Source organism: Oratosquilla oratoria, chromosome 42 (assembly GCF_046742065.1).
Source record: "Oratosquilla oratoria isolate Oo_2021 chromosome 42, ASM4674206v1, whole genome shotgun sequence".
NCBI lineage: Eukaryota > Metazoa > Arthropoda > Malacostraca > Stomatopoda > Squillidae > Oratosquilla > Oratosquilla oratoria.
The window spans coordinates 15749037-15764808 of record NC_134818.1 but is presented as its reverse complement, the minus strand read 5'-3'; positions in this window follow the sequence as shown (position 1 = coordinate 15764808).

Sequence of the window (15772 nt, the reverse complement as noted above, 5' to 3'; positions counted from 1 at the left end):
CTCCTGCTCCTCTTCCTCATGTAGCTCCTTCTGTTCCTCTTCCTCCTGTAGTTCCACCTCTTGTTCCTCCTCCTTTTTCTCCTCTTCCTCTTCCTCCTCCTCTTCCTATTCTTCCTCCTCCTCCCGCTCCTCCTCGTACTCCTCGTACTTATCTTCCGCTTTGTCCTCCGTCTCCTTTTCCTCCATTTTCTTCTTTGTCTCCTACATCTCATTTTACTCCAAATCTTTTTCCTTCTCCTTCTCTTCTTTCTCGTACTTCTCCTCCTCCTCCTCCTCTTGTTCTTCCCCTTTCTCTTGCACCTCGTCTTTCACCTTTTTTTCCCCTTTTCCTTCAAGTCTTCATCCATCTCATTTACTTCTCTCTTCTACTTTTTTCCTCCACCTCTTTTTCCACATCCTCTCCCTCCTCCTCCTCTCCCTTCTCCTCCTCCTCCTCTCCCTTCTCCTCCTCCTCCTCTCCCTTCTCCTCCTCCTCCTCTCCCTCCTCCTCCTCTCCCTTCTCCTCCTCTCCCTTCTCCTCCTCCTCCTCTCCCTTCTCCTCCTCTCCCTTCTCCTCCTCCTCCTCTCCCTTCTCCTCCTCCTCTCCCTCCTCCTCTTCCTCTCCCTCCTCCTCCTCTCCCTCCTCCTCCTCTCCCTCCTCCTCCTCTCCCTCCTCCTCCTCCTCTTCATCCTTCTCCTCCTCCACCCCCTTCTCCTACTCCACATCCTCCCTTCATCTTATCCACCTCCTGCTCCTGCATCTCTTCCATCTCCAACTCCTGTATCTCCGCCAGATCCTCTGTTTCAATCTCCTCTGTCTCCACCTCCATCTCCTCCTTTTCCTTCATCTCCGCCTCTTCCTCTTTTTCTCCTTCCTCTTCCTTTACCAGCCTCCTCCCTCGTCCTTTCTCCTCATTTGTCATCCTCCTTCCTCGTCCTCCCTCCTCCTCCTCCTCCTCCTCCTCCTCCTCCTCCTCCTCCTCCTCCTCCCCCTCCTCCTCCCCTCCTCCTCCCCCTCCTTCTCCCCTTCCTTCTCCTCCTGGTCCTCTTCCTCCCTTCTCTTTCTTCCTATTCCTCCTCTTCCCTTCTCTTTCTTCCTCCTCCTCCTCCTCCCTTCTCTTTTTTCCTCTTCCTCCTCAACCTCCTCCCTTCTTTTTCTTCCTCTTCTTCCTCCTCCCTTCTCCTCCTTCCTCCTCCTTCTCCCCCTTCTCTTTTTTCCTCCACCTCCTCCCTTCTCTTTCTTCCTATACACCCTCCACCTCCTCCCTTCACTTCCAATACCTTCCCTTACCTCCTCCTCCTCCTTCTTCTGCTCCTCTTCCCTCTTCCTCTTTCCTCCTCCACTCCTCCTCCTCCTCTCCTTCTCCTTCTCCTTCCTTCATTTTTTTTTCCGCCGCCGACCTACACCTCTTTCCTCTCCGTGTCTCTACCTCCTAGTCTCTTATTCTTTTGTTCCCTTTTCTCCTCCTCCTCCTCCTCCTCCTCCTCCTCCTCTTTTAGACCTCGCTTCCTGCGCTTCCTCCTGCTTTCTTTCCTCTCCTCTGCCTCTTCTATTTTTCTCTTCTTTTCTTCACCTACTTCTCTTTATTCTTTAACCCTAATTTCCCTCCTCTTCTCATATTTATCTCTCTTCTCCACACTTTCTTCTGTTTCTCATTTTTTCTCTTTTTTTCCCTATTTCACGTTTTGATTTTTTACTTTTGTTAGTTTCTCTTTTCTTGTTTCCTTTTCTTCTCTCCTCTCCTCTCCTTTCCTCTCCTTCTCTATTCTTCTTCCCTCTCTCTTCCCCCTTCTCTCATCCTCAGTTCCTCCTATTCTTTATTTTAATTTTCTCTCTTTTGTACCCCACATTCCCATTCCTTCACTTTCTTTCTCCTTTCTCTCTCCTTCGCTTTTCTACTTCTCTTTACTTTTTTCCTTCTCTTCCACTTTCCCTTTCTTCCTCTTTCCTTCATTACTCCTCCCTCTTTTACCTCTTTTCCTCTTGCACCCTTATTAGATCAACACCCATTACTTCGTATTTTACAAGGTCAGGATTCTTTGACTTTTCTTTTTCTTTTTCTTCTTGCAACTCCCATAGGCTCTAGTACACTAAAACTTGGCTTTCTCTTCTTTCGTCACAGACACTCTTCGTGTCTTCCCACTGTTTCAGAGTCCCTGGGGCCGCCGACGGCAGAACGATGTCGAGGCCTCGATTGTCTTCGGCCGCAGAGGTCCATAGTCCGTTTTTGCTCCGAAATCTTTCCGTTCTCGTCACCTTTCCCTGTTTCCTATTCCGAACTCTTTCTTCCTTCTTCGTCCTTCAACCCCCCTTTCGTCCTATTTTCTCGTCCTTCCTCGTCATCGTCCCTTCTCGTCCTTCCTCCTCTTTCGTCCCTCCTTGTCCTTCCTCCTCCTCCTTCGTTCTTCTTCGTCCTTCCTCCTCCTTTCTCGTCCATTTTCCTCCCTACTCCTCCCTCGTCCTCCCTCCTCCTCCCTCGTCCTCCTTCCTCCTCTCTCGTCTTCCTTCCTCCTCCCTCGTCCTTCTTCGTCATTCCTCCTCTTTGCTCCTACTTCTTCCTTCTTCCTTCTCTTTCCTCCTCCTTCCTCGTCCTTCCTCCTCCTTTCTCGTCATTCCTCCTCCTCCTTCCTCGTCCTTCCTCCTCCTCCTCGCCCTTCCTCCTCCTCCTCGCCCTTCCTCCTCCTTTCCCCGTCCTTCTTTCTCCTTCTTCCTCGTCCTTTTTCCTCCTTCCTCATCCTTCTTCCTCCTCCTTCTTCCTCCTTCCTCGTCCTTCTTCCTCATTCTTCCTCCTCCTTCTTCCTCTTTCCTCGTCCATCTTCCTCATCCTTCCTCAACCTCCTCCGCCTTCCTCTTCCTCTTTCCTCTTTTTCGTCCTTCCTCGTCCTTCACCCTCCTTTCTCGTCGTCCTTCCTAGTTATTCTTCGTCCTTCCTACTTCTTCCTCGTCCTACCTTCTCCTCCTTCCTCCTTCCTCCTCCTTTCTCCTTTTTCGTCTTTCCTCCACCTTCCTCCCGCTTCTTCGTCATTTTTCGTCCTTTCTCGTCCTTCCTCGTCCTTCCTCGTCCTTCCTCCTCATTTCTTGTCCTTCCTCGTCATTCTTCGCCCTTTCTACTTCTTCCTCGTCCTTTCTTATCTTTCCTCGTCCTTCCTCCTCCTTCCTCCTTTTTCGTCCTTCCTCTACCTTCCTCCCGCTTCCTCGTCCTCCTTCGTCCTTCCTCCTTCCTCCTTCCTCCTTTCTCGTCATTCTTCGTTCTTTCTCGTCCTTCCTCGTCTTTTTTCCTTCTTCCTCGTCTTTCTTCCTCCTTCGTCCCCATTCCTTGTCGTTCCTCCTTCCGATTCCTTGTCCTTCTCCTTCCTCGTCATTTTTCCTCCTTCCTCTTCATTTTTTCTCTTTCCTTGTCCTTCCTTTTTCCTCCATGTTCCTCCTGCCTTCTTCCTCTTTTTCCTCTTTTCTTCCCCTCCAACACTTTCCCTCTGGTAACCTTGTTCCGTCTCTGTGACGTTTCCTTCCCCTCACTGTGGCTCTCAGTTCCATTCTCCTCAACATTTCCCCTCTACCCTTGCTTGTCCATCTTCCCTTTTCTCCTTGTCTCTCACCTCCTCTCCCCTTCTACGTCCTCCAAATCCCAGTGGGACAGATTCTCCTTTTTGTACAAAATTAGTCTCGTAGTCGTCAGACACAGAATCCGATTGTTTGGTCGACCTTGTGGTCGTGCAGAGACGTCTTGGGTTGTCTTCGATGGACGAACTGCGAGGTTGGTAGATGTTGGATGCTTTAAGAGGCTTTCGTCTTCGTCGAAGAGCGTCCTGGTTTGTAGAACGTAAACAATTTTAAATTTCTGATTTTGTTAGAAGAAAGTACTATATGGAGATTGTCATGTCAGGTGTTCAGCTATAAGTTCTCTTCCTTCCTCCTCTTCCCTCCTCCTTCTTCCTCTTTCTTCCTCTGTAAATTAACTTTGTGTTTAATGATGATGATAAACGAGGAAGGTCCAAAGACTCCTTCATCAACTGGTCTCCCGTCTACAACGTGTTATTGCAGCTACAGAGGAGGCTCCTTTCCAAAAGCATTTCTCTATCTGTTTATCCACTTATTTATGTGTTTATTCATTTTGATAAATGTATGAATAACAGAACGTGGGACAACAAAATATTCTCGTTACGGTACGCACCTTTTCCTGGACATTGAAAAAATCGGTAAAGTTTAAGAAATTATCGTTTTCGTTCAAATTGTATCATGCCTGTGCTACCGAATGGAGCTCTAATGCACGGCCACTTCCATTGCGGATGTGGTGGACAAAGGGAATTGACCGATTGAATGCGCAAGCATGACATGCAAATAGGAATACCAAATACGCCTCAGACGTGAGTGTTCATGATTGGTCTGATTTTGTATAGTGTATGTGTGTGTTTGTGTGTGTGCGTTCGTGTGTGTGTGTGTGTGTGTGTGTGTGTGCGCGCGCGCCTGTGTTTGTGTATGTGTGTGAATGAGTGTGTGTGAATGAATGTGTGTGTGTGTCTGTGTGTGTTTGTGTGTGAATGAATGTTTGTGTGTGAATGAGTGTGTGTGAATGAATGAGTGTGTGTGTCTGTGTGTGTGTGTCTGTGTGTGTGTTTGTGTGTGAATGAGTGTTTGTGTGTGAATGAGTGTGTGTGTGTAAATGAGTGTGTGTGTGTGTGTGAATGAGTGTGTGTGTGTGTGTGTGTGTGTGTGTGTGTGTGTGTGAATGAGTGTGTGTGAATGAGTGTGTGTGTGTGTGAATGTGTGTGTGTGTGTGTGTGTGTGTGTGTGTGTGTGAATGAGTGTGTGTGTGTGTGAATGAGTGCGTGTGAATGTGTGTGTGTGAATGAGTGCGCGCGCGCGCGCGTGTGTGTGTGTGTGTGTGCGCGAATGAATGAGTAAACATTTACGCATTTGCGTAGTTATCTGCTAACTTAGTGTTAGAGGCTAAAAACAGTAGAGCTCTCGTAATTTCTCTTCATCGTTAAACTCGTGTTTTTAAATGTTCTGTGTATAGATCATTCCGTATTGGTCCTATGGTCAAAGACCTTGATATGGGCAACCCTTCCAACATATACCGGAAACCGAGTATACAATACATATACTCGTCGTTTCATTATCGGTTTTCATCTGTGTCTAGGAAACCTCTTAGCCTTTGTGTGTGCGTACGTGCGTGTGTGCATTCGTACATGCGTGCGTGCATCCATGCCCTTGATGATATATGCCTGTGTGTGCCTTTATGTCAGTGGTTGTTTGTATCTGTCCGGGCATGATTCACCATGGCCTTGGATCACGTGAGCTACAGCTATTATCCTTCCGGATGAGAGCTCGAATTATGCAATCTGGGTAGTACTATGAGCATACACACACCACGCCACACCACACATAACCATCCCCTTGCTGGGAGACAATATCTGCTTAAGGTATCGCGTGAGGCTCTCGGGTAACAAGCTGAGCTCGATCTCTGTAACACAAAGTGGCTATCCATGACGCTAACCACTACAAAAGGAAGTATGTGTTTGCATGAAATACTGCGTCTGTGCATATGTGATTTTATGTACATATTCAAAAACTGATGCAAATTGAAACAACAATTTTCATAAAAGGATTTTTTTCTGAAAGTGGAAAGAACCGTAGGTTCTGTTCACACAAGCGGTTTGAACCGCGCGGAAACCGCGGAATTGCCACATAGTCAAGGAAAACTCCGTGTTTTTGTGTTAACGCCCCCACTGACTTGCATTGTAATTTAACCGCCGCGTTTGAAACCGCTAGTGTGAACAAGGACTTTCAGTGTGTCAGGCGCTGGGCACCGTTCGAGCGAGTCTCGAGCTGAAGCGAGACGTTTTCCATCATATTTCATCGTCCATGTAACTGGTATGTTATGATGTGTCTCCCGATTTATTAAATATGTCATGTTTAGATTTCAGCTCAAGTTACCACTATGACCATATTTTTGTCACTTTTATATTCATTACGCTTTATTTTATTTTATCTTATTTTGTTTTATTCATTGATTTATTTTTCTACTCTACCATTTCGTACATTTCAGTGTCCTAATGGTATATATTTTTTCCATTTTAATTATTTTGAATTTATCGGTTGGAGACGTTGATGCCATGAGAATATTATAAAGGTATAAAAGAAATGAGGAATTATTATGTGAATACTTTCTCCGTAACTAAACAGTGAGAGTAGAGTAAGCGGCTTATTAAACATCCTCCAGTGTGGAAGTAAATAAATAAATATTTGTTAGTTGAGGAATTAAAAAAATATATATATATTTATCGTCTAAGTAATGGAGATTTCTTCCTCCATTTTCCTCAATTTCCTTCCATTCTCTCCTTGTCTCTTTTCCCTCTTTTCTGTCTTCTGTGTCTTCTCTCTCTCTCTCTCTCTCTCTCTCTCTCTCTCTCTCTCTCTCTCTCTCTCTCTCTCTCTCTCTCTCTCTCTCTCTCTCTCTCTCTCTTTTTTTTCTTTTTGTGCGTGCGTGCTTGCGTGTGTGTACGTACACGTGGACTTTGAACACGTGCGAGTGGGACAACGAATACAAGCCTTTAAGACTGTAATGTCGTTAGACACACATAAGACAAAATTGTAATTTTTTGTCGCTATCTAATTTTGAAATATTAAATTCAATTTCTTCTTTTCAGGTACGATACATCGAATGACCCCTTTCGAGACGGACGGCCAAAAGTCGTGTAAGGTAGATGGAGCCTCTCAATCCGCTTCTCTCTATCCCTCTCCATCCCACTTCATTATCTCTCCTTCTCTTTCTCGCTCTCCTCTCACTCTCTTCTCACTCTTACTCGCATTCACCCTCACTCGCATCTCACTTTCTCCCTATCTTTCTCATCACGCGCGCGCGCGCACACACACACACACAAACACACACACACACACACGCACACGCACATGCACATACACACACACATACACATGCACGCTCGCACACACACATGCACGCACGCGCACACACATACGCACACACACACACATACACACGCATACGCACATATACGCACGCACACACACACACACACACACACACACACACACACACACACACACACACACACACAAACACATACGCGCGCACACACACACACACACACACACACACACACACACACACACACACACACACACACACACACACACACACACACACACACACACACACACACACACACACACACACACACACACACACACACACACACACACATATATATATATATATATACATACACATATACACATGTCACCCCCCGTCGTCTCCTCTCAGAGTGTTTCTATTCTCTTTGTTCTATAGTAGTTCTTGAGGGGTGAATAAAATAGGTGTAGTCGTTCTGATGCTTGTTGGTCTAAATCAGTACACCTCGAGAATCCCACCCGGAACTCTCTACATAACGTCAAGCCACCTTCGTTCTGACATTACTCTTTCATTCATCCAATAGTCTTTTACTTCTCAAACAAGTGCCACACCTGAAGGGCGTGACTTTTCCTTTCTGCACCAATGATTTTTCTCCAATTAGAGAGGCTATTATACTCTTCTAAACTATGTCACAATGTAAGTATTATGTCGTAACAAAAATGGCTTGTCCGCTTACAGTTACAATAGTCAAAACAATATTACACACCAGGCGACACTCTCATTCAACCTACACTCAGCACTTTTAAATATATACAAGGCGCGAGACTGATCTCAGCTATCCTTGACGCCTGTCAGCCGTCGGCCGTTGCCTCACAAGTTTTCATAACAACTGATCCTGGATTAGCATTCGTCCTCCATCTACCTCTCGATCTACTCTGATTTACCTTAAATGTCTACCTCTATCTACCGGCCTCTTACACACATACATATACACACGCACACATACACATACATACACGCACACGCAGATACACACACGCACACACAGACACACACACACACACACACACACACGCACACACACACACAAACAAGACACTGGAAGTGGAACGACAGAACCAGTCGCCCGTATTGCTTTGTTCGTCAACTAGACGAGATGTAGGAAGCTTCTATTCGTTTTATATATTAGTTGATCTAGTTATTCATTCGTATATTTTTGAATTGGTTATTTGATTTATTTTAGTTTGTCCAGTCTTGTTTGTATGTTTGGTATTTCATCCATTTTTTTTTTTTAATTCTTTTATTTGTTTTGTTTTCGTTTTATCGTTGAATAATTTTCATTCAATTTCGTTTCCTACTTTTGTTTGTATTTTCATTTTGTTTTTACTTTTTAATTTCTACATTTATTTATCTATCTATTTTGTTTATTTTTATTCTTATTTTCATTTTTATTTCCATTTTCATTTTGTGATCTGTGATTTGTGACTTGCAAGTGATCGGGAACATTAGATGCTCGGAGAGGCTCCCACTCTTAGTCCCGTGGATCCTCCTCCTCGTTACAGATCCGTCCTTTAAGAGCAAGCCACTCTTTGTCGTCACCTCCTCATTTCTATTCCCACTCTTTCCTGCTCGTTTCTCTTCGTTTTTAACGTCTCCGTGGACTATTTGCTATTCTTTTCTTCGTCCGTTTCTCCCTTTCCTCATCCTCTTTTTACTTATCCTTTTCGCATTCATCCTCGTCATGCTTATTCTCTTCATGCTTACCCACTTTGTGATTATCCTCTTCATGCTCATCTTCTTCATGCTTACCCTCTTCATGCTCATATTCTTCATGCTTATCCTTTTCATTCTCATTCTCTTCTTGCTCACCCTCCTATTACTCACCCTCCTATTGTTCACCCTCTTTATGCTCACCCTCTTCATGCTCACCCTCTTCATGCTCATCCACTTCATACTCATCCTCTTCGTGCTCATCCCCTTCATGCTCATACTCTTCATGCTCATCCTCTTCATGGTGACCCTCTTCATGCTCACCCTCTTCATACTCACCCTCTTCATGCTCATCCTTTTCATGTCCATCCTCTTCATACTCATCTTAATGTTTATCCTCTTCACGCTCATCCTCTTTATGCTTTACACTCCTACCGTCGTCTTCCCTGTTCTCACCTCGTCTTTCATTTATCTTCCTCGTTTCCATTTATCTTCCCCGTATTCCATTTATTCTTCTCGTGCTCCCTTTATATTCCTTGTCCTCCCTTTATCTTCCTCGTCCTCCCTTTATCTTCCTCGTCCTCCCTTTATCTTCCTTGCACTCCTTTTATCTTCGTCGTCTTTCCTTTACCTTCCTTATCCTCCCTTTGTCTTCCTTGCCTTACCTTTATCTTCCTCGTTCTCCCTTTATCTTCCTTGTCCTCCCTTTATCATCCTCGTCCCCCCTTTTTATCTTTCCCTGTTCTCCCCCACCCTCACCCCGGTCCTCTTCGTCCTCTCTTCAGAGTGTTTCATTTTTCATTATGAACGGCATGATAGGCTGCAAGCGGCACTTCATGGACGCGTAAAGGCTACGTGGAGGTACATTACATGGGGGAAGTTGCAACCCATCTTTGGTCGTTGTACACAGTAATTTTTTTAGGTTTGTTCTTTCTCTCGCTCTTTTCCCTCTCTCTCCCTCTTCTCCCTCTCTTTCCCTCCTCTCTCTCTCTCCCTTAGAGAGCAAGGGAGTAAGGATTTCAAGGAGGATTAATGATGATTTATTCTCAATATATTGTCGGATTTCTTTTGATCAATTTTTGGCTAACCTGACATGACGTAACAGGACTTTAAATTTCTTGATCTAACGTGACCTGATTTGACATGGTTTCACCTGCCCTGATCTTTCACGACATGACCTGACAAGATCTGAGCTGGCACCGGCAGCGACCTGAACTGACGCGATTTGACAGTACATAACTTGACGTAACCTAACCTAACCTAACCTAGATTTTAACCTTGCCTAACCAAGTCCAGTTTAACCAATAACCGTCGAAATTAATTTTCTCCTACAACGTACTCCCATTCATTTCTGTTCTCTGCCTCCGGGGCTGTGGATGAGCGCACACTGTGCGTCCGTACGCGAAGACAAATGACGAGTAAATGAACTCTGCTGAAGAACCATGTGACTCGGAAAAAAGAGCGAGAGGGAGAGGGAGCAGAGGGAGTGAGAGAAGATGTAGAGAGAGAAGAGGGGGAGAGAGAGAAGAGGGAGCGAGAGAGAGGGAAGAGTCAGAGAGAGAAGAATAGAGAGTGAGAGAGAGAGAAGAGAAAAGAAAGCGCGAGAAAGGGAGAGAAAGAGAGAGAGAGAGATTGACAGATAGAGAAAAAGAAAGATAGAAATAAAGATAGAGAAACATAAAGAGAGAAAGAGAAAGAAAGGGAAAGAGAAAGATTAAAAGAGAAAAAAAAGAGAGACAGAAAGACAGAGAGAAGAGGGAGAGAGAAAGAGAGGCAGGGGGAAGAGGGGGAGAGAGAGAAGATGGAGAGGGATAAAAGGGAGGGGGGGGAGAGAAAAGTGAGGAAGAGAAAGAGAGGGAGAGGGATAGAGATAGAGAAAGAGTGATAGATAATGATGGAGATGGGGAGAGTGAGAGAGAGAGAGAGAGAGAGAGAGAGAGAAAGTGATGGAGAGAGAGTGATAGAGACAGAGAGTGATAGAGAATGATAGAGAGAGTCATAAGAGAGAGAGTGACAGAGTGACAGGAAGTGATAGAGAGAGTGATAGATAAAGTGATAGTGATAGTTATAGAGTGATAGAGAGAGAGAGAGAGATAGAGTGACACAGGTATAGAAAGAGAGTGATAGAGGTATAGGAAGAGAGAGTGATAGAGAGAGAGTGATAAGGTGTGATAGAGTGATAGTGATAGAGAGAGAGAGAGAGAGGGGAGAGAGAGAGAGAGAAAGAAAGAAGCATGCGACATTTCGTCACAATCCGAAGCAGTGGGCTCTCCCAAGCATACGACAACCCGTCATTACCCAAAATACACTATGACCTCTTCCAGTTATTCGGTAACCTCCACTAGTCATTAGCAAGTATGAACTCTAACGTTTAAAATGAAATATAATTAAACCATTCATTGGAATGTTCTTCCCCAACCACGAAGAGAGACGGTCTCGAGCTACTGAAGAAGGATTTTGTACCCAAAACGTGATCTAACAATAATGAATACCTAAAGTGAAGTCACAAAACACCTTTCAAAGGAGAATAAGTCCATAGTAAGGCATATGGAAAATAATAAGCGCACAACTAGCCATAACTTTTAATAAGGTATGCATAAGAGAAAAATCTCCTGCCCATATATATATATGTATGTATATATATATATATATATATATATATATGTATATATATATATATATATATATACATACACGCACAACTAGCCAGAATTTTGAATAAGGTATGCATAAGAGAAAAATCTTCTGCCCATATATATATATATATATATATATATATATTTTTATATATATATATATATATGTATATATATATATATTTCTATATATATATATATGTATGTATACATGTGTATGTATGTATAATAAGGTATTTATTAATTTATTGACTCGTTTCTCTATTCATTACTCGTTTATTAATTCGTGCATTTATCAATCTCTATCAATTTATTTGTTAATTTTATTTTGTCCTGATCATTTTACTTGATTATCTAATAAACTAATTAGTTTTATTTATGTATTTTATCTATTTATTGTATTTCTTTAATTGATCAATTTTTATATCTTTGATAATGCTTCATTCTTAATATGAGGCCCTTCATGTCAAGACCAAAACCCTGCAGACTTGAAGAACGGGATTCGTGTTCTCAGTCAACATCATTATTGTGCCATCACAACCAAGAGAACCAATGTCATTTAGTCTTTGAGAGCCTTTTGTGTCTCAGTGCAAGAGCCCATCCACGTCCTTTGCAGTTATAACTTTCCATAGCCTCTACCACCAGCAACCAGAAAAACCTTCCAGGTTCTTTTGCGATCATAACCTTCCATGGCCTCTGCCACCAGCAATCAGAAGAACGTTCCAGGTCCTTTGCGATTATAACCTTCCATGGCCTCTGCCGCCAGCAATCAGAACCTTCCAGGTCCTTGACGTCATGCGCCTTCAACAAGTGGAGCCTGGAAGGTCTTTGGCCAGAAGAGTGCTTCCGGTTCTTCTGTCTTTTCTTTCCGGAGAAAGTTGAGGATCGTCTTACCTCAAAAGCGGACGAGATGGGAATGATGTTTCGACGAGTTGGTGTATTCCAACTCACCATTTCGCTGTACCATGTGCTGAACTAGGAAGTGTCTCTAGTTGTATTGTGGTCCTTGGGTATTAATATAAACGATTTCTTACTTCAAAGCTGGTGTCTATGATTCGTAATGGCATTACCATTCCCAGAGTAATTAGATATTGCTAATCTTCCCTGACATAGCCACTCCTAAGTGAAGGTAATGAGTCTATTCAACATCAAAGCCTGTGTGTTACAAGGCCAGTGTTGCAGACATATTCTTAAACGTTTTGTGATGCGAATCTCTTGAAAAATTTGACAGAGAAAAAAAAAAAACGTCTGAGGACAAAGCCTGTATTGATTTACAACGTTTTGATCGTTGGAACTTTTAGAGCGAAACGTTCTGTAGTTAATGAAGGTTTCGACCTTAGGAATTTTATTTTTCCTTTGCCAAAACCTTCGGTTGTTGCTACTTTTAATTTTTTTGTTGAAAATTTTCAGTAATTACAGACCGTATTTTCTCTAAAAAAGTATGTATAGAACTGGTCATTTTTGTGGTTGTATACTTCGGTCGCGAAATTTTCATAGTGATCGCATACGATCCAACATTTATTGACATTGTTACTGTCATTGCTTCTGCTTCTGATAACCTTGACCTTTCCATACTTTCAATATCAGCAAAGAATTAAATAAATGTCACGAATATGTGATGCCAATTCGACAAGGTCAGGATTAATGAGACTACCTCAGTATTCTCAATGAATATTATAAATACTGTTCATGGGGTCTTTAAGATTACTGGTACAGCCCCCAGTGACAGTTAATCTTTGTGTAAGTGTGCATAGCCAAAGAGCAATTTCATGGACCTCAGGTCGTTTATTGTTATACTCGAACTCTGAATGTAATATTCCTACGCTGGAATATGCGATTCCGATTGCCAAGTATAGCATTCCCACTGCTTAAATTGTGACGGTGAAGCAAGCCAAGGGGGAAATAGAAGATTAACTTTGGAAGAATTTGGAGTCTCCAACTGTGAACGGGTCATATAGCAAACTACGCAAAAACGAGGGAATGACTTGTGAATCAAATTTGGGGAGAACCAGTTCAAGAGGATGACCTGAAAAGACTGTGGAAGTGATGGGAGGAGGGGAAGGAGGAGGAAAGGGGTTGGGGGAAAAATGGGAAGGAGGAGGAAGGGGGATTAGAGGAAGATGTGGTTGGGGAGGAGAGAAAGATGGAAAAAACGTGAGATAGGAGGAAGAGGAGCTGGAGGAAGACGCGAGTGGGAAGGACAAAGGCTTAGACGAAAGGAAGGTAAATAAACTTGAGAGAAGAAAGGGATGGTGGAGTAAGACGTAGATGTGGAGGATCAGGAGATGGAGGATGACATGGAGGTGGGGAGAAAGATGAAGAAAATCATGGAGGAGGGAAGAGGAAGGGGAAGTCAAGGAGCGGAAGGAAGGACAAAAGGTGGAGAAAATCGTGAAAGAGGAAGGGGAGCTGAAGAAAGACTGGAAAAGGGGAAGAAGGGTGAAGAGAGACTTGATGGAAGAAGGGAAGGTGAAGGAGCTGGAGGAAGAGAGGGAGGCTTAGGTAGAGGAAGGAAAGCGACGTGGATAAAGTATAGACACTTGTCCACAAGGAAGAAGGAGAACAGCACATGTACCGGTGTGGGCTGGAATGGGGGTTGGGGGTGACTGAGTTCTACTGCGGTCGTCGAAAAGGCGCCAGGAAGATCGGACGGAAGGGAGGAATGAAAAATGAAAGGGGGCATGAAATAATAAATACCTGACTAGGTGATGGAAGCGAAAGGAAATGGGGAAGGAGAAAATGGTAATCACAGACAGAACGTGAAAGAGAGAGAGATGAAGAGGAAAAAAGTAGGGGAATGAATATTAGGAGGGGAGAGGAATGAAAATCGGGAGAGGAGAGGAATGAAATTTAGGAAAAGAGAGGAATAAAAATTGGGAGAGGAGAGGAATGAAAATTGGGAGAGGAGAGGAATGAAAATTGGGAGAGAGAGTAGTGGGGACTGGGAGAAGAGAGTAGTGGGGACTGGAAGAGGACAATAGTGGGGACTGGGAGAGGAGAGTAGTGGGGACTGGGATAGGAGAGTAGTGGGAACTAGGAGAGGAGAGTAGTGGGGACTGGGAGAGGAGAGTAGTGGGGACTGGGAGAGGAGAGTAGTGGGGACTGGGAGAGGAGAGTAGTGGGGACTGGGAGAGGAGAGTAGTGGGGACTGGGAGAGGAGAGTAGTGGGGACTGGGAGAGGAGAGTAGTGGGGACTGGGAGAGGAGAGTAGTGGGGACTGGGAGAGGAGAGTAGTGGGAATTAGGAGAGGAGAGTAATGGGGACTGGGAGAGGAGAGTAGTGGGAACTAGGAGAGGAGAGTAGTGGGGACTGGGAGAGGAGAGTAGTGGGGACTGGGAGAGGAGAGTAGTGGGGACTGGGAGAGAAAAAAATTAGGACTGGGAGAGGAGAAAATAGGGACTGGGAGAGGAAAAAATGGGGACTGAGAGAGGAGCAATAAGGGATAAGAAGATAAATGGGTTCTAGAAAACGTGTGTAGGGGGGTGTATATAGTTGAGGAAAAGAGGACGTAGTGTCCAGGAGAGGGAAAAAGGGTGACGATGGTGATAATAATTGTGATGACGATGGTGATGGCTGATGATGATGACTATGATGGTGACAATGATGATAAGTATGATGACGGCTATGATAATGATAAATAACAACTAAGAAGCGAATAAAAAATAAGGTACAGTAATGACATCACGATCCATCGAAGGAGGGGCAAGCGGAATAGAAAAGCTGACAAAGCAGAAACTAAGACTAGAAGAAGAAATGGAAGAAAAATGTCCGGTTTTAAGAGGGAAGATGGAAGGAAAGAAAGTGGGGGAAGTGCAATCAGCGGGGGCCGCCCAAGAAGGAAAGGTTACGGCGACTGGAGCAGTGGGAATCTGGAATCTGGAATCGGAAAACCGTTCCAGTAGGATAAACGGTGATAAGGGAACTAGATTAGGCCGAAGACTGGAGGAAGGAAGACAGGCGACGGAGAAGACTAGGAAGGAGTAGAAACGAGGACAAGGAAGAGCGAGGAGTGAAGGAGGGTGGAGAAAAGAAAGTAAGGAAGAAAACTGGTGAAGGGCATGAGGGGAAGGAAGAAAGATGAGTGAGGAAGGAGGGAGAGGAAGTGGACGTGGGTCAGGGAATCTGGAAAAGAGGTTTACAAGGATAAAGTATTAGATTCTACCTGGTTCCCAACTTTCATTTAATTTTTTTCTTCCTCCATGTCCCTGGAGGTCACTTCAATACTGACACTAAAACTCGCTAAGGAGCCACTACTAGTAGTTTTTGGCTTGTGTTACCACTTGGTAACCCAATGCAATCGTATGGAACATATTGATTCTTTTTTTCGGTCGTCTGGAGCTCTTTACACACACACACACACACACATACACATACACATACACATACACATACACATACATACACACACACACACACACATATATATATATATGTGTGTGTGTGTGTGTGTAAAGTAACTCGAGAGGTGTTGATACCCTCTGGGTGAGTGAAGAAACGGTAGACAGTTAAGAACATTGACGGAACAGAGCAGATACTGAAGGCCATTTGTCTTGGAATAAAACATATTTTCAC